The 22,808-nt window shown below is 45.7% G+C and overlaps 75 pseudogenes; all 75 read right to left on the bottom strand.

Moving 5' to 3' along the window:
- Positions 1-2,251: 2,251 nt before the first annotated feature.
- On the bottom strand, positions 2,252-2,369 carry LOC140098649 (5S ribosomal RNA; annotated as a pseudogene).
- Positions 2,370-3,195: 826 nt separating this feature from the next.
- LOC140098648 (5S ribosomal RNA) lies at positions 3,196-3,313 on the bottom strand (annotated as a pseudogene).
- Positions 3,314-3,942: 629 nt separating this feature from the next.
- LOC140080777 (5S ribosomal RNA) lies at positions 3,943-4,061 on the bottom strand (annotated as a pseudogene).
- A 70-nt stretch (positions 4,062-4,131) lies between these two features.
- On the bottom strand, positions 4,132-4,250 carry LOC140080776 (5S ribosomal RNA; annotated as a pseudogene).
- Positions 4,251-4,320: 70 nt separating this feature from the next.
- LOC140093256 (5S ribosomal RNA) lies at positions 4,321-4,439 on the bottom strand (annotated as a pseudogene).
- A 70-nt stretch (positions 4,440-4,509) lies between these two features.
- On the bottom strand, positions 4,510-4,628 carry LOC140100535 (5S ribosomal RNA; annotated as a pseudogene).
- A 70-nt stretch (positions 4,629-4,698) lies between these two features.
- On the bottom strand, positions 4,699-4,817 carry LOC140084352 (5S ribosomal RNA; annotated as a pseudogene).
- Positions 4,818-5,257: 440 nt separating this feature from the next.
- LOC140100534 (5S ribosomal RNA) lies at positions 5,258-5,376 on the bottom strand (annotated as a pseudogene).
- Positions 5,377-5,446: 70 nt separating this feature from the next.
- Positions 5,447-5,565, bottom strand: LOC140100533 (5S ribosomal RNA; annotated as a pseudogene).
- Positions 5,566-5,635: 70 nt separating this feature from the next.
- On the bottom strand, positions 5,636-5,754 carry LOC140100532 (5S ribosomal RNA; annotated as a pseudogene).
- Positions 5,755-5,824: 70 nt separating this feature from the next.
- LOC140083274 (5S ribosomal RNA) lies at positions 5,825-5,943 on the bottom strand (annotated as a pseudogene).
- Positions 5,944-6,383: 440 nt separating this feature from the next.
- LOC140082251 (5S ribosomal RNA) lies at positions 6,384-6,502 on the bottom strand (annotated as a pseudogene).
- Positions 6,503-6,572: 70 nt separating this feature from the next.
- LOC140100531 (5S ribosomal RNA) lies at positions 6,573-6,691 on the bottom strand (annotated as a pseudogene).
- Positions 6,692-6,761: 70 nt separating this feature from the next.
- LOC140096035 (5S ribosomal RNA) lies at positions 6,762-6,880 on the bottom strand (annotated as a pseudogene).
- A 70-nt stretch (positions 6,881-6,950) lies between these two features.
- Positions 6,951-7,069, bottom strand: LOC140081615 (5S ribosomal RNA; annotated as a pseudogene).
- Positions 7,070-7,698: 629 nt separating this feature from the next.
- LOC140100529 (5S ribosomal RNA) lies at positions 7,699-7,817 on the bottom strand (annotated as a pseudogene).
- A 70-nt stretch (positions 7,818-7,887) lies between these two features.
- On the bottom strand, positions 7,888-8,006 carry LOC140080775 (5S ribosomal RNA; annotated as a pseudogene).
- Positions 8,007-8,076: 70 nt separating this feature from the next.
- Positions 8,077-8,195, bottom strand: LOC140100528 (5S ribosomal RNA; annotated as a pseudogene).
- A 70-nt stretch (positions 8,196-8,265) lies between these two features.
- Positions 8,266-8,384, bottom strand: LOC140083273 (5S ribosomal RNA; annotated as a pseudogene).
- Positions 8,385-8,824: 440 nt separating this feature from the next.
- On the bottom strand, positions 8,825-8,943 carry LOC140082250 (5S ribosomal RNA; annotated as a pseudogene).
- Positions 8,944-9,013: 70 nt separating this feature from the next.
- On the bottom strand, positions 9,014-9,132 carry LOC140100527 (5S ribosomal RNA; annotated as a pseudogene).
- A 70-nt stretch (positions 9,133-9,202) lies between these two features.
- On the bottom strand, positions 9,203-9,321 carry LOC140096034 (5S ribosomal RNA; annotated as a pseudogene).
- A 70-nt stretch (positions 9,322-9,391) lies between these two features.
- On the bottom strand, positions 9,392-9,510 carry LOC140081614 (5S ribosomal RNA; annotated as a pseudogene).
- A 440-nt stretch (positions 9,511-9,950) lies between these two features.
- On the bottom strand, positions 9,951-10,069 carry LOC140090605 (5S ribosomal RNA; annotated as a pseudogene).
- A 70-nt stretch (positions 10,070-10,139) lies between these two features.
- On the bottom strand, positions 10,140-10,258 carry LOC140080774 (5S ribosomal RNA; annotated as a pseudogene).
- Positions 10,259-10,328: 70 nt separating this feature from the next.
- LOC140100525 (5S ribosomal RNA) lies at positions 10,329-10,447 on the bottom strand (annotated as a pseudogene).
- Positions 10,448-10,517: 70 nt separating this feature from the next.
- LOC140083272 (5S ribosomal RNA) lies at positions 10,518-10,636 on the bottom strand (annotated as a pseudogene).
- Positions 10,637-11,076: 440 nt separating this feature from the next.
- LOC140082249 (5S ribosomal RNA) lies at positions 11,077-11,195 on the bottom strand (annotated as a pseudogene).
- Positions 11,196-11,265: 70 nt separating this feature from the next.
- Positions 11,266-11,384, bottom strand: LOC140100524 (5S ribosomal RNA; annotated as a pseudogene).
- Positions 11,385-11,454: 70 nt separating this feature from the next.
- LOC140096033 (5S ribosomal RNA) lies at positions 11,455-11,573 on the bottom strand (annotated as a pseudogene).
- A 70-nt stretch (positions 11,574-11,643) lies between these two features.
- Positions 11,644-11,762, bottom strand: LOC140081613 (5S ribosomal RNA; annotated as a pseudogene).
- A 70-nt stretch (positions 11,763-11,832) lies between these two features.
- On the bottom strand, positions 11,833-11,951 carry LOC140100523 (5S ribosomal RNA; annotated as a pseudogene).
- A 440-nt stretch (positions 11,952-12,391) lies between these two features.
- Positions 12,392-12,510, bottom strand: LOC140089179 (5S ribosomal RNA; annotated as a pseudogene).
- A 251-nt stretch (positions 12,511-12,761) lies between these two features.
- On the bottom strand, positions 12,762-12,880 carry LOC140089178 (5S ribosomal RNA; annotated as a pseudogene).
- A 70-nt stretch (positions 12,881-12,950) lies between these two features.
- LOC140094351 (5S ribosomal RNA) lies at positions 12,951-13,069 on the bottom strand (annotated as a pseudogene).
- A 259-nt stretch (positions 13,070-13,328) lies between these two features.
- LOC140100522 (5S ribosomal RNA) lies at positions 13,329-13,447 on the bottom strand (annotated as a pseudogene).
- Positions 13,448-13,517: 70 nt separating this feature from the next.
- LOC140080773 (5S ribosomal RNA) lies at positions 13,518-13,636 on the bottom strand (annotated as a pseudogene).
- A 70-nt stretch (positions 13,637-13,706) lies between these two features.
- LOC140090741 (5S ribosomal RNA) lies at positions 13,707-13,825 on the bottom strand (annotated as a pseudogene).
- A 70-nt stretch (positions 13,826-13,895) lies between these two features.
- Positions 13,896-14,014, bottom strand: LOC140088322 (5S ribosomal RNA; annotated as a pseudogene).
- A 259-nt stretch (positions 14,015-14,273) lies between these two features.
- Positions 14,274-14,392, bottom strand: LOC140100521 (5S ribosomal RNA; annotated as a pseudogene).
- Positions 14,393-14,462: 70 nt separating this feature from the next.
- Positions 14,463-14,581, bottom strand: LOC140092605 (5S ribosomal RNA; annotated as a pseudogene).
- Positions 14,582-14,651: 70 nt separating this feature from the next.
- LOC140086930 (5S ribosomal RNA) lies at positions 14,652-14,770 on the bottom strand (annotated as a pseudogene).
- A 251-nt stretch (positions 14,771-15,021) lies between these two features.
- LOC140080772 (5S ribosomal RNA) lies at positions 15,022-15,140 on the bottom strand (annotated as a pseudogene).
- Positions 15,141-15,210: 70 nt separating this feature from the next.
- Positions 15,211-15,329, bottom strand: LOC140100520 (5S ribosomal RNA; annotated as a pseudogene).
- A 70-nt stretch (positions 15,330-15,399) lies between these two features.
- LOC140100518 (5S ribosomal RNA) lies at positions 15,400-15,518 on the bottom strand (annotated as a pseudogene).
- Positions 15,519-15,588: 70 nt separating this feature from the next.
- On the bottom strand, positions 15,589-15,707 carry LOC140080771 (5S ribosomal RNA; annotated as a pseudogene).
- Positions 15,708-15,777: 70 nt separating this feature from the next.
- Positions 15,778-15,896, bottom strand: LOC140091472 (5S ribosomal RNA; annotated as a pseudogene).
- Positions 15,897-15,966: 70 nt separating this feature from the next.
- Positions 15,967-16,085, bottom strand: LOC140080770 (5S ribosomal RNA; annotated as a pseudogene).
- Positions 16,086-16,155: 70 nt separating this feature from the next.
- LOC140093255 (5S ribosomal RNA) lies at positions 16,156-16,274 on the bottom strand (annotated as a pseudogene).
- A 70-nt stretch (positions 16,275-16,344) lies between these two features.
- LOC140100517 (5S ribosomal RNA) lies at positions 16,345-16,463 on the bottom strand (annotated as a pseudogene).
- Positions 16,464-16,533: 70 nt separating this feature from the next.
- On the bottom strand, positions 16,534-16,652 carry LOC140086781 (5S ribosomal RNA; annotated as a pseudogene).
- Positions 16,653-16,722: 70 nt separating this feature from the next.
- LOC140100516 (5S ribosomal RNA) lies at positions 16,723-16,841 on the bottom strand (annotated as a pseudogene).
- A 70-nt stretch (positions 16,842-16,911) lies between these two features.
- LOC140085991 (5S ribosomal RNA) lies at positions 16,912-17,030 on the bottom strand (annotated as a pseudogene).
- Positions 17,031-17,470: 440 nt separating this feature from the next.
- LOC140100515 (5S ribosomal RNA) lies at positions 17,471-17,589 on the bottom strand (annotated as a pseudogene).
- Positions 17,590-17,659: 70 nt separating this feature from the next.
- Positions 17,660-17,778, bottom strand: LOC140100513 (5S ribosomal RNA; annotated as a pseudogene).
- Positions 17,779-17,848: 70 nt separating this feature from the next.
- LOC140080768 (5S ribosomal RNA) lies at positions 17,849-17,967 on the bottom strand (annotated as a pseudogene).
- Positions 17,968-18,037: 70 nt separating this feature from the next.
- On the bottom strand, positions 18,038-18,156 carry LOC140091471 (5S ribosomal RNA; annotated as a pseudogene).
- A 70-nt stretch (positions 18,157-18,226) lies between these two features.
- Positions 18,227-18,345, bottom strand: LOC140080767 (5S ribosomal RNA; annotated as a pseudogene).
- Positions 18,346-18,415: 70 nt separating this feature from the next.
- LOC140093254 (5S ribosomal RNA) lies at positions 18,416-18,534 on the bottom strand (annotated as a pseudogene).
- Positions 18,535-18,604: 70 nt separating this feature from the next.
- Positions 18,605-18,723, bottom strand: LOC140100512 (5S ribosomal RNA; annotated as a pseudogene).
- Positions 18,724-18,793: 70 nt separating this feature from the next.
- LOC140086769 (5S ribosomal RNA) lies at positions 18,794-18,912 on the bottom strand (annotated as a pseudogene).
- Positions 18,913-18,982: 70 nt separating this feature from the next.
- LOC140100511 (5S ribosomal RNA) lies at positions 18,983-19,101 on the bottom strand (annotated as a pseudogene).
- Positions 19,102-19,171: 70 nt separating this feature from the next.
- On the bottom strand, positions 19,172-19,290 carry LOC140084351 (5S ribosomal RNA; annotated as a pseudogene).
- A 440-nt stretch (positions 19,291-19,730) lies between these two features.
- Positions 19,731-19,849, bottom strand: LOC140100510 (5S ribosomal RNA; annotated as a pseudogene).
- Positions 19,850-19,919: 70 nt separating this feature from the next.
- LOC140100509 (5S ribosomal RNA) lies at positions 19,920-20,038 on the bottom strand (annotated as a pseudogene).
- Positions 20,039-20,108: 70 nt separating this feature from the next.
- On the bottom strand, positions 20,109-20,227 carry LOC140080766 (5S ribosomal RNA; annotated as a pseudogene).
- Positions 20,228-20,297: 70 nt separating this feature from the next.
- LOC140083270 (5S ribosomal RNA) lies at positions 20,298-20,416 on the bottom strand (annotated as a pseudogene).
- Positions 20,417-20,856: 440 nt separating this feature from the next.
- LOC140082248 (5S ribosomal RNA) lies at positions 20,857-20,975 on the bottom strand (annotated as a pseudogene).
- A 70-nt stretch (positions 20,976-21,045) lies between these two features.
- LOC140100507 (5S ribosomal RNA) lies at positions 21,046-21,164 on the bottom strand (annotated as a pseudogene).
- Positions 21,165-21,234: 70 nt separating this feature from the next.
- On the bottom strand, positions 21,235-21,353 carry LOC140096032 (5S ribosomal RNA; annotated as a pseudogene).
- Positions 21,354-21,423: 70 nt separating this feature from the next.
- Positions 21,424-21,542, bottom strand: LOC140089867 (5S ribosomal RNA; annotated as a pseudogene).
- Positions 21,543-21,982: 440 nt separating this feature from the next.
- Positions 21,983-22,101, bottom strand: LOC140083077 (5S ribosomal RNA; annotated as a pseudogene).
- A 70-nt stretch (positions 22,102-22,171) lies between these two features.
- LOC140100506 (5S ribosomal RNA) lies at positions 22,172-22,290 on the bottom strand (annotated as a pseudogene).
- A 70-nt stretch (positions 22,291-22,360) lies between these two features.
- Positions 22,361-22,479, bottom strand: LOC140096030 (5S ribosomal RNA; annotated as a pseudogene).
- A 70-nt stretch (positions 22,480-22,549) lies between these two features.
- LOC140094350 (5S ribosomal RNA) lies at positions 22,550-22,668 on the bottom strand (annotated as a pseudogene).
- Between the last annotated feature and the right edge of the window lie 140 nt (positions 22,669-22,808).

Genomic DNA, 22,808 nt, shown 5'->3' with positions numbered 1-22,808 from the left:
GTCAACGGAACTTGGGATTCCCAGCCAGTCTCCCATGCTGGTACTTGCCAAGCCTTAAGCTGCTGCGATCTGACGAGAGCAGGCACATTCAGCTTAGAATGGCCGTTGACAGCAGCTGTTCAATTTGAACCTTCTTTTACTATCTCATAGAAAAACTAACACAATTTTCAGGTTCAAAAAGGTCAACAGAACTTGGGATTCCCAGCCAGTCTCCCATGCTGGTACTTGCCAAGCCTTAAGCTGCATTGCTGCTGCGATCTAACGAGAGCAGGCACATTCAGCTTAGAATGGCCGTTGACAGCAGCTATTCAATTTGAACCTTCTTTTACCATCTTTGACAGAGAAACTAACAATTTTCAGGTTCAAAAAGGTCAACGGAACTTGGGATTCCCAGCCAGTCTCCCATGCTGGTACTTGCCAAGCCTTAAGCTGCATTGCTGCTGCGATCTGACGAGAGCAGGCACATTCAGCTTAGAATGGCCGTTGACAGCAGCTGCCTAATTTCTACTTTCTTTTACTATCTCATAGAGAAACTAACACAATTTTCAGGTTCAAAAAGCTCAACGGAACTTGGGATTCCCAGCCAGACTCCCATGCTGGTACTTGCCAAGCCTTAAGCTGCATTGCTGCTGCGATCTGACGAGAGCAGGCACATTCAGCTTAGAAGGGCCGTTGACAGCAGCTGTTCAATTTGAACCTTCTTTTACTATCTCATATAGAAACTAACACAATTTTCAGGTTCAAAAAGGTCAACGGAACTTGGGATTCCCAGACAGTCTCCCATGCTGGTACTTGCCAAGCCTTAAGCTGCATTGATGCTGCGATCTGACGAGAGCAGGCACATTCAGCTTAGAATGGCCGTTGACAGCAGCTGTTCAGTTTGAACCTTCTTTTACTATCTCATAGAGAAACTAACACAATTTTCAGGTTCAAAAAGGTCAACGGAACTTGGGATTCACAGCCAGTCTCCCATGCTGGTACTTGCCAAGCCTTAAGCTGCATTGCTGCTGCGATCTGACGAGAGCAGGCACATTCAGCTTAGAATGGCCGTTGACAGCAGCTGTTCAATTTGAACCTTCTTTTACTATCTCATAGAGAAACTAACACAATTTTCAGGTTCAAAAAGGTCAACGGAACTTGGGATTCCCAGCCAGTCTCCCATGCTGGTACTTGCCAAGCCTTAAGCTGCATTGCTGCTGCGATCTGACGAGAGCAGGCACATTCAGCTTAGAATGGCCGTTGACAGCAGCTGTTCAATTTGAACCTTCTTTTACTATCTCATAGAGAAACTAACACAATTTTCAGGTTCAAAAATGTCAACGGAACTAGGGATTCCCAGCCAGTCTCCCATGCTGGTACTTGCCAAGCCTTAAGCTGCTGCGATCTGACGAGAGCAGGCACATTCAGCTTAGAATGGCCGTTGACAGCAGCTGTTCAATTTGAACCTTCTTTTACTATCTCATAGAGAAACTAACACAATTTTCAGGTTCAAAAAGGTCAACAGAACTTGGGATTCCCAGCCAGTCTCCCATGCTGGTACTTGCCAAGCCTTAAGCTGCATTGCTGCTGCGATCTGACGAGAGCAGGCACATTCAGCTGAGAATGGCTGTTGACAGCAGCTGTTCAATTTGAACCTTCTTTTACTATCTCATAGAGAAACTAACACAATTTTCAGGTTCAAAAAGGTCAACGGAACTTGGGATTCCCAGCCAGTCTCCCATGCTGGTACTTGCCAAGCCTTAAGCTGCATTGCTGCTGCGATCTGACGAGAGCAGGCACATTCAGCTTAGAATGGCCGTTGACAGCAGCTGTTCAGTTTGAACCTTCTTTTACTATCTCATAGAGAAACTAACACAATTTTCAGGTTAAAAATATCAACGGAACTTGGGATTCCCAGCCAGTCTCCCATGCTGGTACTTGCCAAGCCTTAAGCTGCATTGCTGCTGCGATCTGACGAGAGCAGGCACATTCAGCTTAGAATGGCCGTTGACAGCAACTGTTCAGTTTGAACCTTCTTTTACTATCTCATAGAGAAACTAACACAATTTTCAGGTTCAAAAAGGTCAACGGAACTTGGGATTCCCAGCCAGTCTCCCATGCTGGTACTTGCAAAGCCTTAAGCTGCATTGCTGCTGCGATCTGACGAGAGCAGGCACATTCAGCTTAGAATGGCCGTTGACAGCAGCTGTTCAATTTGAACCTTCTTTTACTATCTCATAGAGAAACTAACACAATTTTCAGGTTCAAAAAGGTCAACGGAACTTGGGATTCCCAGCCAGTCTCCCATGCTGGTACTTGCCAAGCCTTAAGCTGCATTGCTGCTGCGATCTGATGAGAGCAGGCACATTCAGCTTAGAATGGCCGTTGACAGCAGCTGTTCAATTTGAACCTTCTTTTACTATCTCATAGAGAAACTAACACAATTTTCAGGTTCAAAAAGGTCAACAGAACTTGGGATTCCCAGCCAGTCTCCCATGCTGGTACTTGCCAAGCCTTAAGCTGCATTGCTGCTGCGATCTGACGAGAGCAGGCACATTCAGCTGAGAATGGCTGTTGACAGCAGCTGTTCAATTTGAACCTTCTTTTACTATCTCATAGAGAAACTAACACCATTTTCAGGTTCAAAAAGGTCAACGGAACTTGGGATTCCCAGCCAGTCTCCCATGCTGGTACTTGCCAAGCCTTAAGCTGCATTGCTGCTGCGATCTGACGAGAGCAGGCACATTCAGCTTAGAATGGCCGTTGACAGCAGCTGTTCAGTTTGAACCTTCTTTTACTATCTCATAGAGAAACTAACACAATTTTCAGGTTAAAAATATCAACGGAACTTGGGATTCCCAGCCAGTCTCCCATGCTGGTACTTGCCAAGCCTTAAGCTGCATTGCTGCTGCGATCTGACGAGAGCAGGCACATTCAGCTTAGAATGGCCGTTGACAGCAACTGTTCAGTTTGAACCTTCTTTTACTATCTCATAGAGAAACTAACACAATTTTCAGGTTCAAAAAGGTCAACGGAACTTGGGATTCCCAGCCAGTCTCCCATGCTGGTACTTGCAAAGCCTTAAGCTGCATTGCTGCTGCGATCTGACGAGAGCAGGCACATTCAGCTTAGAATGGCCGTTGACAGCAGCTGTTCAATTTGAACCTTCTTTTACTATCTCATAGAGAAACTAACACAATTTTCAGGTTCAAAAAGGTCAACGGAACTTGGGATTCCCAGCCAGTCTCCCATGCTGGTACTTGCCAAGCCTTAAGCTGCATTGCTGCTGCGATCTGATGAGAGCAGGCACATTCAGCTTAGAATGGCCGTTGACAGCAGCTGTTCAATTTGAACCTTCTTTTACTATCTCATAGAGAAACTAACACAATTTTCAGGTTCAAAAAGGTCAACGGAACTTGGGATTCCCAGCCAGTCTCCCATGCTGGTACTTGCCAAGCCTTAAGCTGCTGCGATCTGACGAGAGCAGGCACATTCAGCTTAGAATGGCCGTTGACAGCAGCTGTTCAATTTGAACCTTCTTTTACTATCTCATAGAGAAATTAACACAATTTTCAGGTTCAAAAAGGTCAACAGAACTTGGGATTCCCAGCCAGTCTCCCATGCTGGTACTTGCCAAGCCTTAAGCTGCATTGCTGCTGCGATCTGACGAGAGCAGGCACATTCAGCTTAGAATGGCCGTTGACAGCAGCTGTTCAATTTGAACCTTCTTTTACTATCTCATAGAGAAACTAACACAATTTTCAGGTTCAAAAAGGTCAACGGAACTTGGGATTCCCAGCCAGTCTCCCATGCTGGTACTTGCCAAGCCTTAAGCTGCATTGCTGCTGCGATCTGACGAGAGCAGGCACATTCAGCTTAGAATGGCCGTTGACGGCAGCTGTTCAATTTGAACCTTCTTTTACTATCTCATAGAGAAACTAACACAATTTTCAGGTTCAAAAAGGTCAACAGAACTTGGGATTCCCAGCCAGTCTCCCATGCTGGTACTTGCCAAGCCTTAAGCTGCATTGCTGCTGCGATCTGACGAGAGCAGGCACATTCAGCTTAGAATGGCCGTTGACAGCAGCTGTTCAATTTGAACCTTCTTTTACTATCTCATAGAGAAACTAACACAATTTTCAGGTTCAAAAAGGTCAACAGAACTTGGGATTCCCAGCCAGTCTCCCATGCTGGTACTTGCCAAGCCTTAAGCTGCATTGCTGCTGCGATCTGACGAGAGCAGGCACATTCAGCTTAGAATGGCCGTTGACAGCAGCTGTTCAATTTGAACCTTCTTTTACTATCTCATAGAGAAACTAACACAATTTTCAGGTTCAAAAAGGTCAACAGAACTTGGGATTCCCAGCCAGTCTCCCATGCTGGTACTTGCCAAGCCTTAAGCTGCAATGCTGCTGCGATCTGACGAGAGCAGGCACATTCAGCTTAGAATGGCCGTTGACAGCAGCTGTTCAATTTGAACCTTCTTTTACCATCTTTGACAGAGAAACTAACAATTTTCAGGTTCAAAAAGGTCAACGGAACTTGGGATTCCCAGCCAGTCTCCCATGCTGGTACTTGCCAAGCCTTAAGCTGCATTGCTGCTGCGATCTGACGAGAGCAGGCACATTCAGCTTAGAATGGCCGTTGACAGCAGCTGTTCAATTTGAACCTTCTTTTACTATCTCATAGAGAAACTAACACAATTTTCAGGTTCAAAAAGGTCAACGGAACTTGGGATTCCCAGCCAGTCTCCCATGCTGGTACTTGCCAAGCCTTAAGCTGCATTGATGCTGCGATCTGACGAGAGCAGGCACATTCAGCTTAGAATGGCCGTTGACAGCAGCTGTTCAGTTTGAACCTTCTTTTACTATCTCATAGAGAAACTAACACAATTTTCAGGTTCAAAAAGGTCAACGGAACTTGGGATTCCCAGCCAGTCTCCCATGCTGGTACTTGCCAAGCCTTAAGCTGCTGCGATCTGACGAGAGCAGGCACATTCAGCTTAGAATGGCCGTTGACAGCAGCTGTTCAATTTGAACCTTCTTTTACTATCTCATAGAGAAACTAACACAATTTTCAGGTTCAAAAAGGTCAACAGAACTTGGGATTCGCAGCCAGTCTCCCATGCTGGTACTTGCCAAGCCTTAAGCTGCATTGCTGCTGCGATCTGACGAGAGCAGGCACATTCAGCTTAGAATGGATGTTGACAGCAGCTGTTCAATTTGAACCTTCTTTTACTATCTCATAGAGAAACTAACACAATTTTCAGGTTCAAAAAGGTCAACGGAACTTGGGATTCCCAGCCAGTCTCCCATGCTGGTACTTGCCAAGCCTTAAGCTGCATTGCTGCTGCGATCTGACGAGAGCAGGCACATTCAGCTTAGAATGGCCGTTGACAGCAGCTGTTCAATTTGAACCTTCTTTTACTATCTCATAGAGAAACTAACACAATTTTCAGGTTCAAAAAGGTCAACGGAACTTGGGATTCCCAGCCAGTCTCCCATGCTGGTACTTGCCAAGCCTTAAGCTGCATTGCTGCTGCGATCTGACGAGAGCAGGCACATTCAGCTTAGAATGGCCGTTGACAGCAGCTGTTCAATTTGAACCTTCTTTTACTATCTCATAGAGAAACTAACACAATTTTCAGGTTCAAAAAGGTCAACGGAACTTGGGATTCCCAGCCAGTCTCCCATGCTGGTACTTGCCAAGCCTTAAGCTGCATTGCTGCTGCGATCTGACGAGAGCAGGCACATTCAGCTTAGAATGGCCGTTGACAGCAGCTGTTCAATTTGAACCTTCTTTTACTATCTCATAGAGAAACTAACACAATTTTCAGGTTCAAAAAGGTCAACGGAACTTGGGATTCCCAGCCAGTTTCCCATGCTGGTACTTGCCAAGCCTTAAGCTGCATTGCTGCTGCGATCTGACGAGAGCAGGCACATTCAGCTTAGAATGGCCGTTGACAGCAGCTGTTCAATTTGAACCTTCTTTTAATATCTCATAGAGAAACTAACACAATTTTCAGGTTCAAAAAGGTCAACGGAACTTAGGATTCCCAGCCAGTCTCCCATGCTGGTACTTGCCAAGCCTTAAGCTGCATTGCTGCTGCGAACTGACGAGAGCAGGCACATTCAGCTTAGAATGGCCATTAGCAGCAGCTGTTCAATTTGAACCTTCTTTTACTATCTCATAGAGAAACTAACACAATTTTCAGGTTCAAAAAGGTCAACGGAACTTGGGATTCCCAGCCAGTCTCCCATGCTGGTACTTGCCAAGCCTTAAGCTGCTGCGATCTGACGAGAGCAGGCACATTCAGCTTAGAATGGCCGTTGACAGCAGCTGTTCAATTTGAACCTTCTTTTACTATCTCATAGAAAAACTAACACAATTTTCAGGTTCAAAAAGGTCAACAGAACTTGGGATTCCCAGCCAGTCTCCCATGCTGGTACTTGCCAAGCCTAAAGCTGCATTGCTGCTGCGATCTAACGAGAGCAGGCACATTCAGCTTAGAATGGCCGTTGACAGCAGCTATTCAATTTGAACCTTCTTTTACCATCTTTGACAGAGAAACTAACAATTTTCAGGTTCAAAAAGGTCAACGGAACTTGGGATTCCCAGCCAGTCTCCCATGCTGGTACTTGCCAAGCCTTAAGCTGCATTGCTGCTGCGATCTGACGAGAGCAGGCACATTCAGCTTAGAATGGCCGTTGACAGCAGCTGCCTAATTTCTACTTTCTTTTACTATCTCATAGAGAAACTAACACAATTTTCAGGTTCAAAAAGCTCAACGGAACTTGGGATTCCCAGCCAGTCTCCCATGCTGGTACTTGCCAAGCCTTAAGCTGCATTGCTGCTGCGATCTGACGAGAGCAGGCACATTCAGCTTAGAAGGGCCGTTGACAGCAGCTGTTCAATTTGAACCTTCTTTTACTATCTCATATAGAAACTAACACAATTTTCAGGTTCAAAAAGGTCAACGGAACTTGGGATTCCCAGACAGTCTCCCATGCTGGTACTTGCCAAGCCTTAAGCTGCATTGATGCTGCGATCTGACGAGAGCAGGCACATTCAGCTTAGAATGGCCGTTGACAGCAGCTGTTCAGTTTGAACCTTCTTTTACTATCTCATAGAGAAACTAACACAATTTTCAGGTTCAAAAAGGTCAACGGAACTTGGGATTCACAGCCAGTCTCCCATGCTGGTACTTGCCAAGCCTTAAGCCGCATCGCTGCTGTGATCCGACAAGAGCACGCACATTCAGCTTAGAATGGCCGTTGACAGCAGCTGTTCAATTTGAACCTTCTTTTACTATCTCATAGAGAAACTAACACAATTTTCAGGTTCAAAAAGGTCAACGGAACTTGGGATTCCCAGCCAGTCCCCCATGCTGGTACTTGCCAAGCCTTAAGCTGCTGCGATCTGACGAGAGCAGGCACATTCAGCTTAGAATGGCCGTTGACAGCAGCTGTTCAATTTGAACCTTCTTTTACTATCTCATAGAGAAACTAACACAATTTTCAGGTTCAAAAAGGTCAACAGAACTTGGGATTCGCAGCCAGTCTCCCATGCTGGTACTTGCCAAGCCTTAAGCTGCATTGCTGCTGCGATCTGACGAGAGCAGGCACATTCAGCTTAGAATGGATGTTGACAGCAGCTGTTCAATTTGAACCTTCTTTTACTATCTCAAAGAGAAACTAACACAATTTTCAGGTTCAAAAAGGTCAACGGAACTTGGGATTCCCAGCCAGTCTCCCATGCTGGTACTTGCCAAGCCTTAAGCTGCATTGCTGCTGCGATCTGACGAGAGCAGGCACATTCAGCTTAGAATGGCCGTTGACAGCAGCTGTTCAATTTGAACCTTCTTTTACTATCTCATAGAGAAACTAACACAATTTTCAGGTTCAAAAAGGTCAACAGAACTTGGGATTCCCAGCCAGTCTCCCATGCTGGTACTTGCCAAGCCTTAAGCTGCATTGCTGCTGCGATCTGACGAGAGCAGGCACATTCAGCTTAGAATGGCCGTTGACAGCAGCTGTTCAATTTGAACCTTCTTTTACTATCTCATAGAGAAACTAACACAATTTTCAGGTTCAAAAAGGTCAACGGAACTTGGGATTCCCAGCCAGTCTCCCATGCTGGTACTTGCCAAGCCTTAAGCTGCATTGCTGCTGCGATCTGACGAGAGCAGGCACATTCAGCTTAGAATGGCCGTTGACAGCAGCTGTTCAATTTGAACCTTCTTTTACCATCTTTGACAGAGAAACTAACAATTTTCAGGTTCAAAAAGGTCAACGGAACTTGGGATTCCCAGCCAGTTTCCCATGCTGGTACTTGCCAAGCCTTAAGCTGCATTGCTGCTGCGATCTGACGAGAGCAGGCACATTCAGCTTAGAATGGCCGTTGACAGCAGCTGTTCAATTTGAACCTTCTTTTAATATCTCATAGAGAAACTAACACAATTTTCAGGTTCAAAAAGGTCAACGGAACTTAGGATTCCCAGCCAGTCTCCCATGCTGGTACTTGCCAAGCCTTAAGCTGCATTGCTGCTGCGAACTGACGAGAGCAGGCACATTCAGCTTAGAATGGCCGTTAGCAGCAGCTGTTCAATTTGAACCTTCTTTTACTATCTCATAGAGAAACTAACACAATTTTCAGGTTCAAAAAGGTCAACGGAACTTGGGATTCCCAGCCAGTCTCCCATGCTGGTACTTGCCAAGCCTTAAGCTGCTGCGATCTGACGAGAGCAGGCACATTCAGCTTAGAATGGCCGTTGACAGCAGCTGTTCAATTTGAACCTTCTTTTACTATCTCATAGAAAAACTAACACAATTTTCAGGTTCAAAAAGGTCAACAGAACTTGGGATTCCCAGCCAGTCTCCCATGCTGGTACTTGCCAAGCCTAAAGCTGCATTGCTGCTGCGATCTAACGAGAGCAGGCACATTCAGCTTAGAATGGCCGTTGACAGCAGCTATTCAATTTGAACCTTCTTTTACCATCTTTGACAGAGAAACTAACAATTTTCAGGTTCAAAAAGGTCAACGGAACTTGGGATTCCCAGCCAGTCTCCCATGCTGGTACTTGCCAAGCCTTAAGCTGCATTGCTGCTGCGATCTGACGAGAGCAGGCACATTCAGCTTAGAATGGCCGTTGACAGCAGCTGCCTAATTTCTACTTTCTTTTACTATCTCATAGAGAAACTAACACAATTTTCAGGTTCAAAAAGCTCAACGGAACTTGGGATTCCCAGCCAGTCTCCCATGCTGGTACTTGCCAAGCCTTAAGCTGCATTGCTGCTGCGATCTGACGAGAGCAGGCACATTCAGCTTAGAAGGGCCGTTGACAGCAGCTGTTCAATTTGAACCTTCTTTTACTATCTCATATAGAAACTAACACAATTTTCAGGTTCAAAAAGGTCAACGGAACTTGGGATTCCCAGACAGTCTCCCATGCTGGTACTTGCCAAGCCTTAAGCTGCATTGATGCTGCGATCTGACGAGAGCAGGCACATTCAGCTTAGAATGGCCGTTGACAGCAGCTGTTCAGTTTGAACCTTCTTTTACTATCTCATAGAGAAACTAACACAATTTTCAGGTTCAAAAAGGTCAACGGAACTTGGGATTCACAGCCAGTCTCCCATGCTGGTACTTGCCAAGCCTTAAGCCGCATCGCTGCTGTGATCCGACAAGAGCACGCACATTCAGCTTAGAATGGCCGTTGACAGCAGCTGTTCAATTTGAACCTTCTTTTACTATCTCATAGAGAAACTAACACAATTTTCAGGTTCAAAAAGGTCAACGGAACTTGGGATTCCCAGCCAGTCTCCCATGCTGGTACTTGCCAAGCCTTAAGCTGCTGCGATCTGACGAGAGCAGGCACATTCAGCTTAGAATGGCCGTTGACAGCAGCTGTTCAATTTGAACCTTCTTTTACTATCTCATAGAGAAACTAACACAATTTTCAGGTTCAAAAAGGTCAACAGAACTTGGGATTCGCAGCCAGTCTCCCATGCTGGTACTTGCCAAGCCTTAAGCTGCATTGCTGCTGCGATCTGACGAGAGCAGGCACATTCAGCTTAGAATGGCCGTTGACAGCAGCTGTTCAATTTGAACCTTCTTTTACTATCTCATAGAGAAACTAACACAATTTTCAGGTTCAAAAAGGTCAACAGAACTTGGGATTCCCAGCCAGTCTCCCATGCTGGTACTTGCCAAGCCTTAAGCTGCATTGCTGCTGCGATCTGACGAGAGCAGGCACATTCAGCTTAGAATGGCCGTTGACAGCAGCTGTTCAATTTGAACCTTCTTTTACTATCTCATAGAGAAACTAACACAATTTTCAGGTTCAAAAAGGTCAACGGAACTTGGGATTCCCAGCCAGTCTCCCATGCTGGTACTTGCCAAGCCTTAAGCTGCATTGCTGCTGCGATCTGACGAGAGCAGGCACATTCAGCTTAGAATGGCCGTTGACAGCAGCTGTTCAATTTGAACCTTCTTTTACCATCTTTGACAGAGAAACTAACAATTTTCAGGTTCAAAAAGGTCAACGGAACTTGGGATTCCCAGCCAGTTTCCCATGCTGGTACTTGCCAAGCCTTAAGCTGCATTGCTGCTGCGATCTGACGAGAGCAGGCACATTCAGCTTAGAATGGCCGTTGACAGCAGCTGTTCAATTTGAACCTTCTTTTAATATCTCATAGAGAAACTAACACAATTTTCAGGTTCAAAAAGGTCAACGGAACTTAGGATTCCCAGCCAGTCTCCCATGCTGGTACTTGCCAAGCCTTAAGCTGCATTGCTGCTGCGAACTGACGAGAGCAGGCACATTCAGCTTAGAATGGCCGTTAGCAGCAGCTGTTCAATTTGAACCTTCTTTTACTATCTCATAGAGAAACTAACACAATTTTCAGGTTCAAAAAGGTCAACGGAACTTGGGATTCCCAGCCAGTCTCCCATGCTGGTACTTGCCAAGCCTTAAGCTGCTGCGATCTGACGAGAGCAGGCACATTCAGCTTAGAATGGCCGTTGACAGCAGCTGTTCAATTTGAACCTTCTTTTACTATCTCATAGAAAAACTAACACAATTTTCAGGTTCAAAAAGGTCAACAGAACTTGGGATTCCCAGCCAGTCTCCCATGCTGGTACTTGCCAAGCCTAAAGCTGCATTGCTGCTGCGATCTAACGAGAGCAGGCACATTCAGCTTAGAATGGCCGTTGACAGCAGCTATTCAATTTGAACCTTCTTTTACCATCTTTGACAGAGAAACTAACAATTTTCAGGTTCAAAAAGGTCAACGGAACTTGGGATTCCCAGCCAGTCTCCCATGCTGGTACTTGCCAAGCCTTAAGCTGCATTGCTGCTGCGATCTGACGAGAGCAGGCACATTCAGCTTAGAATGGCCGTTGACAGCAGCTGCCTAATTTCTACTTTCTTTTACTATCTCATAGAGAAACTAACACAATTTTCAGGTTCAAAAAGCTCAACGGAACTTGGGATTCCCAGCCAGTCTCCCATGCTGGTACTTGCCAAGCCTTAAGCTGCATTGCTGCTGCGATCTGACGAGAGCAGGCACATTCAGCTTAGAAGGGCCGTTGACAGCAGCTGTTCAATTTGAACCTTCTTTTACTATCTCATATAGAAACTAACACAATTTTCAGGTTCAAAAAGGTCAACGGAACTTGGGATTCCCAGACAGTCTCCCATGCTGGTACTTGCCAAGCCTTAAGCTGCATTGATGCTGCGATCTGACGAGAGCAGGCACATTCAGCTTAGAATGGCCGTTGACAGCAGCTGTTCAATTTGAACCTTCTTTTACTATCTCATAGAGAAACTAACACAATTTTCAGGTTCAAAAAGGTCAACGGAACTTGGGATTCCCAGCCAGTCTCCCATGCTGGTACTTGCCAAGCCTTAAGCTGCATTGCTGCTGCGATCTGACGAGAGCAGGCACATTCAGCTTAGAATGGCCGTTGACAGCAGCTGTTCAATTTGAACCTTCTTTTAATATCTCATAGAGAAACTAACACAATTTTCAGGTTCAAAAAGGTCAACGGAACTTAGGATTCCCAGCCAGTCTCCCATGCTGGTACTTGCCAAGCCTTAAGCTGCATTGCTGCTGCGAACTGACGAGAGCAGGCACATTCAGCTTAGAATGGCCGTTAGCAGCAGCTGTTCAATTTGAACCTTCTTTTACTATCTCATAGAGAAACTAACACAATTTTCAGGTTCAAAAAGATCAACGGAACTTGGGATTCCGAGCCAGTCTCCCATGCTGGTACTTGCCAAGCCTTAAGCTGCTGCGATCTGACGAGAGCAGGCACATTCAGCTTAGAATGGCCGTTGACAGCAGCTGTTCAATTTGAACCTTCTTTTACTATCTCATAGAAAAACTAACACAATTTTCAGGTTCAAAAAGGTCAACAGAACTTGGGATTCCCAGCCAGTCTCCCATGCTGGTACTTGCCAAGCCTTAAGCTGCATTGCTGCTGCGATCTGACGAGAGCAGGCACATTCAGCTTAGAAGGGCCGTTGACAGCAGCTGTTCAATTTGAACCTTCTTTTACTATCTCATATAGAAACTAACACAATTTTCAGGTTCAAAAAGATCAACGGAACTTGGGATTCCGAGCCAGTCTCCCATGCTGGTACTTGCCAAGCCTTAAGCTGCTGCGATCTGACGAGAGCAGGCACATTCAGCTTAGAATGGCCGTTGACAGCAGCTGTTCAATTTGAACCTTCTTTTACTATCTCATAGAAAAACTAACACAATTTTCAGGTTCAAAAAGGTCAACAGAACTTGGGATTCCCAGCCAGTCTCCCATGCTGGTACTTGCCAAGCCTTAAGCTGCATTGCTGCTGCGATCTGACGAGAGCAGGCACATTCAGCTTAGAAGGGCCGTTGACAGCAGCTGTTCAATTTGAACCTTCTTTTACTATCTCATATAGAAACTAACACAATTTTCAGGTTCAAAAAGGTCAACGGAACTTGGGATTTCCAGCCAGTCTCCCATGCTGGTACTTGCCAAGCCTTAAGCTGCATTGATGCTGCGATCTGACGAGAGCAGGCACATTCAGCTTAGAATGGCCGTTGACAGCAGCTGTTCAGTTTGAACCTTCTTTTACTATCTCATAGAGAAACTAACACAATTTTCAGGTTCAAAAAGGTCAACGGAACTTGGGATTCACAGCCAGTCTCCCATGCTGGTACTTGCCAAGCCTTAAGCCGCATCGCTGCTGTGATCCGACAAGAGCACGCACATTCAGCTTAGAATGGCCGTTGACAGCAGCTGTTCAATTTGAACCTTCTTTTACTATCTCATAGAGAAACTAACACAATTTTCAGGTTCAAAAAGGTCAACGGAACTTGGGATTCCCAGCCAGTCTCCCATGCTGGTACTTGCCAAGCCTTAAGCTGCATTGCTGCTGCGATCTGACGAGAGCAGGCACATTCAGCTTAGAATGGCCGTTGACAGCAGCTGTTCAATTTGAACCTTCTTTTACTATCTCATAGAGAAACTAACACAATTTTCAGGTTCAAAAAGGTCAACAGAACTTGGGATTCCCAGCCAGTCTCCCATGCTGGTACTTGCCAAGCCTTAAGCTGCATTGCTGCTGCGATCTGACGAGAGCAGGCACATTCAGCTTAGAATGGCCGTTGACAGCAGCTGTTCAATTTGAACCTTCTTTTACTATCTCATAGAGAAACTAACACAATTTTCAGGTTCAAAAAGGTCAACGGAACTTGGGATTCCCAGCCAGTCTCCCATGCTGTTACTTGCCAAGCCTAAAGCTGCATTGCTGCTGCGATCTGACGAGAGCAGGCACATTCAGCTTAGAATGGCCGTTGACAGCAGCTGTTCAGTTTGAACCTTCTTTTACTATCTCATAGAGAAACTAACACAATTTTCAGGTTCAAAAAGCTCAACGGAACTTGGGATTCCCAGCCAGTCTCCCATGCTGGTACTTGCCAAGCCTTAAGCTGCATTGCTGCTGCGATCTGACGAGAGCAGGCACATTCAGCTTAGAATGGCCGTTGACAGCAGCTGTTCAATTTGAACCTTCTTTTACCATCTTTGACAGAGAAACTAACAATTTTCAGGTTCAAAAAGGTCAACAGAACTTGGGATTCCCAGCCAGTCTCCCATGCTGGTACTTGCCAAGCCTTAAGCTGCATTGTTGCTGCGATGTGACTAGAGCAGGCACATTCAGCTTAGAATGGCCGTTGACAGCAGCTGTTCAATTTGAACCTTCTTTTACTATCTCATAGAGAAACTAACACAATTTTCAGGTTCAAAAAGGTCAACGGAACTTGGGATTCCCAGCCAGTCTCCCATGCTGGTACTTGCCAAGCCTTAAGCTGCATTGCTGCTGCGATCTGACGAGAGCAGGCACATTCAGCTTAGAATGGCCGTTGACAGCAACTGTTCAGTTTGAACCTTCTTTTACTATCTCATAGAGAAACTAACACAATTTTCAGGTTCAAAAAGGTCAACGGAACTTGGGATTCCCAGCCAGTCTCCCATGCTGGTACTTGCAAAGCCTTAAGCTGCATTGCTGCTGCGATCTGACGAGAGCAGGCACATTCAGCTTAGAATGGCCGTTGACAGCAGCTGTTCAATTTGAACCTTCTTTTACTATCTCATAGAGAAACTAACACAATTTTCAGGTTCAAAAAGGTCAACGGAACTTGGGATTCCCAGCCAGTCTCCCATGCTGGTACTTGCCAAGCCTTAAGCTGCATTGCTGCTGCGATCTGATGAGAGCAGGGACATTCAGCTTAGAATGGCCGTTGACAGCAGCTGTTCAATTTGAACCTTCTTTTACTATCTCATAGAGAAACTAACACAATTTTCAGGTTCAAAAAGGTCAACGGAACTTGGGATTCCCAGCCAGTCTCCCATGCTGGTACTTGCCAAGCCTTAAGCTGCTGCGATCTGACGAGAGCAGGCACATTCAGCTTAGAATGGCCGTTGACAGCAGCTGTTCAATTTGAACCTTCTTTTACTATCTCATAGAGAAATTAACACAATTTTCAGGTTCAAAAAGGTCAACAGAACTTGGGATTCCCAGCCAGTCTCCCATGCTGGTACTTGCCAAGCCTTAAGCTGCATTGCTGCTGCGATCTGACGAGAGCAGGCACATTCAGCTTAGAATGGCCGTTGACAGCAGCTGTTCAATTTGAACCTTCTTTTACTATCTCATAGAGAAACTAACACAATTTTCAGGTTCAAAAAGGTCAACGGAACTTGGGATTCCCAGCCAGTCTCCCATGCTGGTACTTGCCAAGCCTTAAGCTGCATTGCTGCTGCGATCTGACGAGAGCAGGCACATTCAGCTTAGAATGGCCGTTGACAGCAGCTGTTCAATTTGAACCTTCTTTTACTATCTCATAGAGAAACTAACACAATTTTCAGGTTCAAAAAGGTCAACGGAACTTGGGATTCCCAGCCAGTCTCCCATGCTGGTACTTGCCAAGCCTTAAGCTGCATTGCTGCTGCGATCTGACGAGAGCAGGCACATTCAGCTTAGAATGGCCGTTGACAGCAGCTGTTCAATTTGAACCTTCTTTTACTATCTCATAGAGAAACTAACACAATTTTCAGGTTCAAAAAGGTCAACAGAACTTGGGATTCCCAGCCAGTCTCCCATGCTGGTACTTGCCAAGCCTTAAGCTGCATTGCTGCTGCGATCTGACGAGAGCAGGCACATTCAGCTTAGAATGGCCGTTGACAGCAGCTGTTCAATTTGAACCTTCTTTTACCATCTTTGACAGAGAAACTAACAATTTTCAGGTTCAAAAAGGTCAACGGAACTTGGGATTCCCAGCCAGTCTCCCATGCTGTTACTTGCCAAGCCTTAAGCTGCATTGCTGCTGCGATCTGACGAGAGCAGGCACATTCAGCTTAGAATGGCCGTTGACAGCAGCTGTTCAATTTGAACCTTCTTTTACTATCTCATAGAGAAACTAACACAATTTTCAGGTTCAAAAAGGTCAACAGAACTTGGGATTCCCAGCCAGTCTCCCATGCTGGTACTTGCCAAGCCTTAAGCTGCATTGCTGCTGCGATCTGACGAGAGCAGGCACATTCAGCTTAGAATGGCCGTTGACAGCAGCTGTTCAATTTGAACCTTCTTTTACTATCTCATAGAGAAACTAACACAATTTTCAGGTTCAAAAAGGTCAACAGAACTTGGGATTCCCAGCCAGTCTCCCATGCTGGTACTTGCCAAGCCTTAAGCTGCAATGCTGCTGCGATCTGACGAGAGCAGGCACATTCAGCTTAGAATGGCCGTTGACAGCAGCTGTTCAATTTGAACCTTCTTTTACCATCTTTGACAGAGAAACTAACAATTTTCAGGTTCAAAAAGGTCAACGGAACTTGGGATTCCCAGCCAGTCTCCCATGCTGGTACTTGCCAAGCCTTAAGCTGCATTGCTGCTGCGATCTGACGAGAGCAGGCACATTCAGCTTAGAATGGCCGTTGACAGCAGCTGTTCAATTTGAACCTTCTTTTACTATCTCATAGAGAAACTAACACAATTTTCAGGTTCAAAAAGGTCAACGGAACTTGGGATTCCCAGCCAGTCTCCCATACTGGTACTTGCCAAGCCTTAAGCTGCATTGCTGCTGCGATCTGACGAGAGCAGGCACATTCAGCTTAGAATGGCCGTTGACAGCAGCTGTTCAATTTGAACCTTCTTTTACTATCTCATAGAAAAACTAACACAATTTTCAGGTTCAAAAAGGTCAACGGAACTTGGGATTCCCAGCCAGTCTCCCATGCTGGTACTTGCCAAGCCTTAAGCTGCATTGCTGCTGCGATCTGACGAGAGCAGGCACATTCAGCTTAGAATGGCCGTTGACAGCAGCTGTTCAATTTGAACCTTCTTTTACTATCTCATAGAGAAACTAACACAATTTTCAGGTTCAAAAAGGTCAACGGAACTTGGGATTCCCAACCAGTCTCCCATGCTGGTACTTGCCAAGCCTTAAGCTGCATTGATGCTGCGATCTGACGAGAGCAGGCACATTCAGCTTAGAATGGCCGTTGACAGCAGCTGTTCAGTTTGAACCTTCTTTTACTATCTCATAGAGAAACTAACACAATTTTCAGGTTCAAAAAGGTCAACGGAACTTGGGATTCCCAGCCAGTCTCCCATGCTGGTACTTGCCAAGCCTTAAGCTGCTGCGATCTGACGAGAGCAGGCACATTCAGCTTAGAATGGCCGTTGACAGCAGCTGTTCAATTTGAACCTTCTTTTACTATCTCATAGAGAAACTAACACAATTTTCAGGTTCAAAAAGGTCAACAGAACTTGGGATTCGCAGCCAGTCTCCCATGCTGGTACTTGCCAAGCCTTAAGCTGCATTGCTGCTGCGATCTGACGCGAGCAGGCACATTCAGCTTAGAATGGATGTTGACAGCAGCTGTTCAATTTGAACCTTCTTTTACTATCTCATAGAGAAACTAACACAATTTTCAGGTTCAAAAAGGTCAACGGAACTTGGGATTCCCAGCCAGTCTCCCATGCTGGTACTTGCCAAGCCTTAAGCTGCATTGCTGCTGCGATCTGACGAGAGCAGGCACATTCAGCTTAGAATGGCCGTTGACAGCAGCTGTTCAATTTGAACCTTCTTTTACTATCTCATAGAGAAACTAACACAATTTTCAGGTTCAAAAAGGTCAACGGAACTTGGGATTCCCAGCCAGTCTCCCATGCTGGTACTTGCCAAGCCTTAAGCTGCATTGCTGCTGCGATCTGACGAGAGCAGGCACATTCAGCTTAGAATGGCCGTTGACAGCAGCTGTTCAATTTGAACCTTCTTTTACTATCTCATAGAGAAACTAACACAATTTTCAGGTTCAAAAAGGTCAACAGAACTTGGGATTCCCAGCCAGTCTCCCATGCTGGTACTTGCCAAGCCTTAAGCTGCATTGCTGCTGCGATCTGACGAGAGCAGGCACATTCAGCTTAGAATGGCCGTTGACAGCAGCTGTTCAATTTGAACCTTCTTTTACCATCTTTGACAGAGAAACTAACAATTTTCAGGTTCAAAAAGGTCAACGGAACTTGGGATTCCCAGCCAGTCTCCCATGCTGTTACTTGCCAAGCCTTAAGCTGCATTGCTGCTGCGATCTGACGAGAGCAGGCACATTCAGCTTAGAATGGCCGTTGACAGCAGCTGTTCAATTTGAACCTTCTTTTACTATCTCATAGAGAAACTAACACAATTTTCAGGTTCAAAAAGGTCAACAGAACTTGGGATTCCCAGCCAGTCTCCCATGCTGGTACTTGCCAAGCCTTAAGCTGCATTGCTGCTGCGATCTGACGAGAGCAGGCACATTCAGCTTAGAATGGCCGTTGACAGCAGCTGTTCAATTTGAACCTTCTTTTACTATCTCATAGAGAAACTAACACAATTTTCAGGTTCAAAAAGGTCAACAGAACTTGGGATTCCCAGCCAGTCTCCCATGCTGGTACTTGCCAAGCCTTAAGCTGCAATGCTGCTGCGATCTGACGAGAGCAGGCACATTCAGCTTAGAATGGCCGTTGACAGCAGCTGTTCAATTTGAACCTTCTTTTACCATCTTTGACAGAGAAACTAACAATTTTCAGGTTCAAAAAGGTCAACGGAACTTGGGATTCCCAGCCAGTCTCCCATGCTGGTACTTGCCAAGCCTTAAGCTGCATTGCTGCTGCGATCTGACGAGAGCAGGCACATTCAGCTTAGAATGGCCGTTGACAGCAGCTGTTCAATTTGAACCTTCTTTTACTATCTCATAGAGAAACTAACACAATTTTCAGGTTCAAAAAGGTCAACGGAACTTGGGATTCCCAGCCAGTCTCCCATACTGGTACTTGCCAAGCCTTAAGCTGCATTGCTGCTGCGATCTGACGAGAGCAGGCACATTCAGCTTAGAATGGCCGTTGACAGCAGCTGTTCAATTTGAACCTTCTTTTACTATCTCATAGAAAAACTAACACAATTTTCAGGTTCAAAAAGGTCAACGGAACTTGGGATTCCCAGCCAGTCTCCCATGCTGGTACTTGCCAAGCCTTAAGCTGCATTGCTGCTGCGATCTGACGAGAGCAGGCACATTCAGCTTAGAATGGCCGTTGACAGCAGCTGTTCAATTTGAACCTTCTTTTACTATCTCATAGAGAAACTAACACAATTTTCAGGTTCAAAAAGGTCAACGGAACTTGGGATTCCCAGCCAGTCTCCCATGCTGGTACTTGCCAAGCCTTAAGCTGCATTGATGCTGCGATCTGACGAGAGCAGGCACATTCAGCTTAGAATGGCCGTTGACAGCAGCTGTTCAGTTTGAACCTTCTTTTACTATCTCATAGAGAAACTAACACAATTTTCAGGTTCAAAAAGGTCAACGGAACTTGGGATTCCCAGCCAGTCTCCCATGCTGGTACTTGCCAAGCCTTAAGCTGCTGCGATCTGACGAGAGCAGGCACATTCAGCTTAGAATGGCCGTTGACAGCAGCTGTTCAATTTGAACCTTCTTTTACTATCTCATAGAGAAACTAACACAATTTTCAGGTTCAAAAAGGTCAACAGAACTTGGGATTCGCAGCCAGTCTCCCATGCTGGTACTTGCCAAGCCTTAAGCTGCATTGCTGCTGCGATCTGACGCGAGCAGGCACATTCAGCTTAGAATGGATGTTGACAGCAGCTGTTCAATTTGAACCTTCTTTTACTATCTCATAGAGAAACTAACACAATTTTCAGGTTCAAAAAGGTCAACGGAACTTGGGATTCCCAGCCAGTCTCCCATGCTGGTACTTGCCAAGCCTTAAGCTGCATTGCTGCTGCGATCTGACGAGAGCAGGCACATTCAGCTTAGAATGGCCGTTGACAGCAGCTGTTCAATTTGAACCTTCTTTTACTATCTCATAGAGAAACTAACACAATTTTCAGGTTCAAAAAGGTCAACGGAACTTGGGATTCCCAGCCAGTCTCCCATGCTGGTACTTGCCAAGCCTTAAGCTGCATTGCTGCTGCGATCTGACGAGAGCAGGCACATTCAGCTTAGAATGGCCGTTGACAGCAGCTGTTCAATTTGAACCTTCTTTTACTATCTCATAGAGAAACTAACACAATTTTCAGGTTCAAAAAGGTCAACAGAACTTGGGATTCCCAGCCAGTCTCCCATGCTGGTACTTGCCAAGCCTTAAGCTGCATTGCTGCTGCGATCTGACGAGAGCAGGCACATTCAGCTTAGAATGGCCGTTGACAGCAGCTGTTCAATTTGAACCTTCTTTTACCATCTTTGACAGAGAAACTAACAATTTTCAGGTTCAAAAAGGTCAACGGAACTTGGGATTCCCAGCCAGTTTCCCATGCTGGTACTTGCCAAGCCTTAAGCTGCATTGCTGCTGCGATCTGACGAGAGCAGGCACATTCAGCTTAGAATGGCCGTTGACAGCAGCTGTTCAATTTGAACCTTCTTTTAATATCTCATAGAGAAACTAACACAATTTTCAGGTTCAAAAAGGTCAACGGAACTTAGGATTCCCAGCCAGTCTCCCATGCTGGTACTTGCCAAGCCTTAAGCTGCATTGCTGCTGCGAACTGACGAGAGCAGGCACATTCAGCTTAGAATGGCCGTTAGCAGCAGCTGTTCAATTTGAACCTTCTTTTACTATCTCATAGAGAAACTAACACAATTTTCAGGTTCAAAAAGGTCAACGGAACTTGGGATTCCCAGCCAGTCTCCCATGCTGGTACTTGCCAAGCCTTAAGCTGCTGCGATCTGACGAGAGCAGGCACATTCAGCTTAGAATGGCCGTTGACAGCAGCTGTTCAATTTGAACCTTCTTTTACTATCTCATAGAAAAACTAACACAATTTTCAGGTTCAAAAAGGTCAACAGAACTTGGGATTCCCAGCCAGTCTCCCATGCTGGTACTTGCCAAGCCTAAAGCTGCATTGCTGCTGCGATCTAACGAGAGCAGGCACATTCAGCTTAGAATGGCCGTTGACAGCAGCTATTCAATTTGAACCTTCTTTTACCATCTTTGACAGAGAAACTAACAATTTTCAGGTTCAAAAAGGTCAACGGAACTTGGGATTCCCAGCCAGTCTCCCATGCTGGTACTTGCCAAGCCTTAAGCTGCATTGCTGCTGCGATCTGACGAGAGCAGGCACATTCAGCTTAGAATGGCCGTTGACAGCAGCTGCCTAATTTCTACTTTCTTTTACTATCTCATAGAGAAACTAACACAATTTTCAGGTTCAAAAAGCTCAACGGAACTTGGGATTCCCAGCCAGTCTCCCATGCTGGTACTTGCCAAGCCTTAAGCTGCATTGCTGCTGCGATCTGACGAGAGCAGGCACATTCAGCTTAGAAGGGCCGTTGACAGCAGCTGTTCAATTTGAACCTTCTTTTACTATCTCATATAGAAACTAACACAATTTTCAGGTTCAAAAAGTTCAACGGAACTTGGGATTCCCAGACAGTCTCCCATGCTGGTACTTGCCAAGCCTTAAGCTGCATTGATGCTGCGATCTGACGAGAGCAGGCACATTCAGCTTAGAATGGCCGTTGACAGCAGCTGTTCAGTTTGAACCTTCTTTTACTATCTCATAGAGAAACTAACACAATTTTCAGGTTCAAAAAGGTCAACGGAACTTGGGATTCACAGCCAGTCTCCCATGCTGGTACTTGCCAAGCCTTAAGCCGCATCGCTGCTGTGATCCGACAAGAGCACGCACATTCAGCTTAGAATGGCCGTTGACAGCAGCTGTTCAATTTGAACCTTCTTTTACTATCTCATAGAGAAACTAACACAATTTTCAGGTTCAAAAAGGTCAACGGAACTTGGGATTCCCAGCCAGTCTCCCATGCTGGTACTTGCCAAGCCTTAAGCTGCTGCGATCTGACGAGAGCAGGCACATTCAGCTTAGAATGGCCGTTGACAGCAGCTGTTCAATTTGAACCTTCTTTTACTATCTCATAGAAAAACTAACACAATTTTCAGGTTCAAAAAGGTCAACAGAACTTGGGATTCCCAGCCAGTCTCCCATGCTGGTACTTGCCAAGCCTTAAGCTGCATTGCTGCTGCGATCTAACGAGAGCAGGCACATTCAGCTTAGAATGGCCGTTGACAGCAGCTATTCAATTTGAACCTTCTTTTACCATCTTTGACAGAGAAACTAACAATTTTCAGGTTCAAAAAGGTCAACGGAACTTGGGATTCCCAGCCAGTCTCCCATGCTGGTACTTGCCAAGCCTTAAGCTGCATTGCTGCTGCGATCTGACGAGAGCAGGCACATTCAGCTTAGAATGGCCGTTGACAGCAGCTGCCTAATTTCTACTTTCTTTTACTATCTCATAGAGAAACTAACACAATTTTCAGGTTCAAAAAGCTCAACGGAACTTGGGATTCCCAGCCAGTCTCCCATGCTGGTACTTGCCAAGCCTTAAGCTGCATTGCTGCTGCGATCTGACGAGAGCAGGCACATTCAGCTTAGAAGGGCCGTTGACAGCAGCTGTTCAATTTGAACCTTCTTTTACTATCTCATATAGAAACTAACACAATTTTCAGGTTCAAAAAGGTCAACGGAACTTGGGATTTCCAGCCAGTCTCCCATGCTGGTACTTGCCAAGCCTTAAGCTGCATTGATGCTGCGATCTGACGAGAGCAGGCACATTCAGCTTAGAATGGCCGTTGACAGCAGCTGTTCAGTTTGAACCTTCTTTTACTATCTCATAGAGAAACTAACACAATTTTCAGGTTCAAAAAGGTCAACGGAACTTGGGATTCACAGCCAGTCTCCCATGCTGGTACTTGCCAAGCCTTAAGCCGCATCGCT

This window comes from Engystomops pustulosus, chromosome 9 (genome assembly GCF_040894005.1).
Source record: "Engystomops pustulosus chromosome 9, aEngPut4.maternal, whole genome shotgun sequence".
NCBI lineage: Eukaryota > Metazoa > Chordata > Amphibia > Anura > Leptodactylidae > Engystomops > Engystomops pustulosus.
This window is presented reverse-complemented; position numbering and strand designations above follow the sequence as displayed.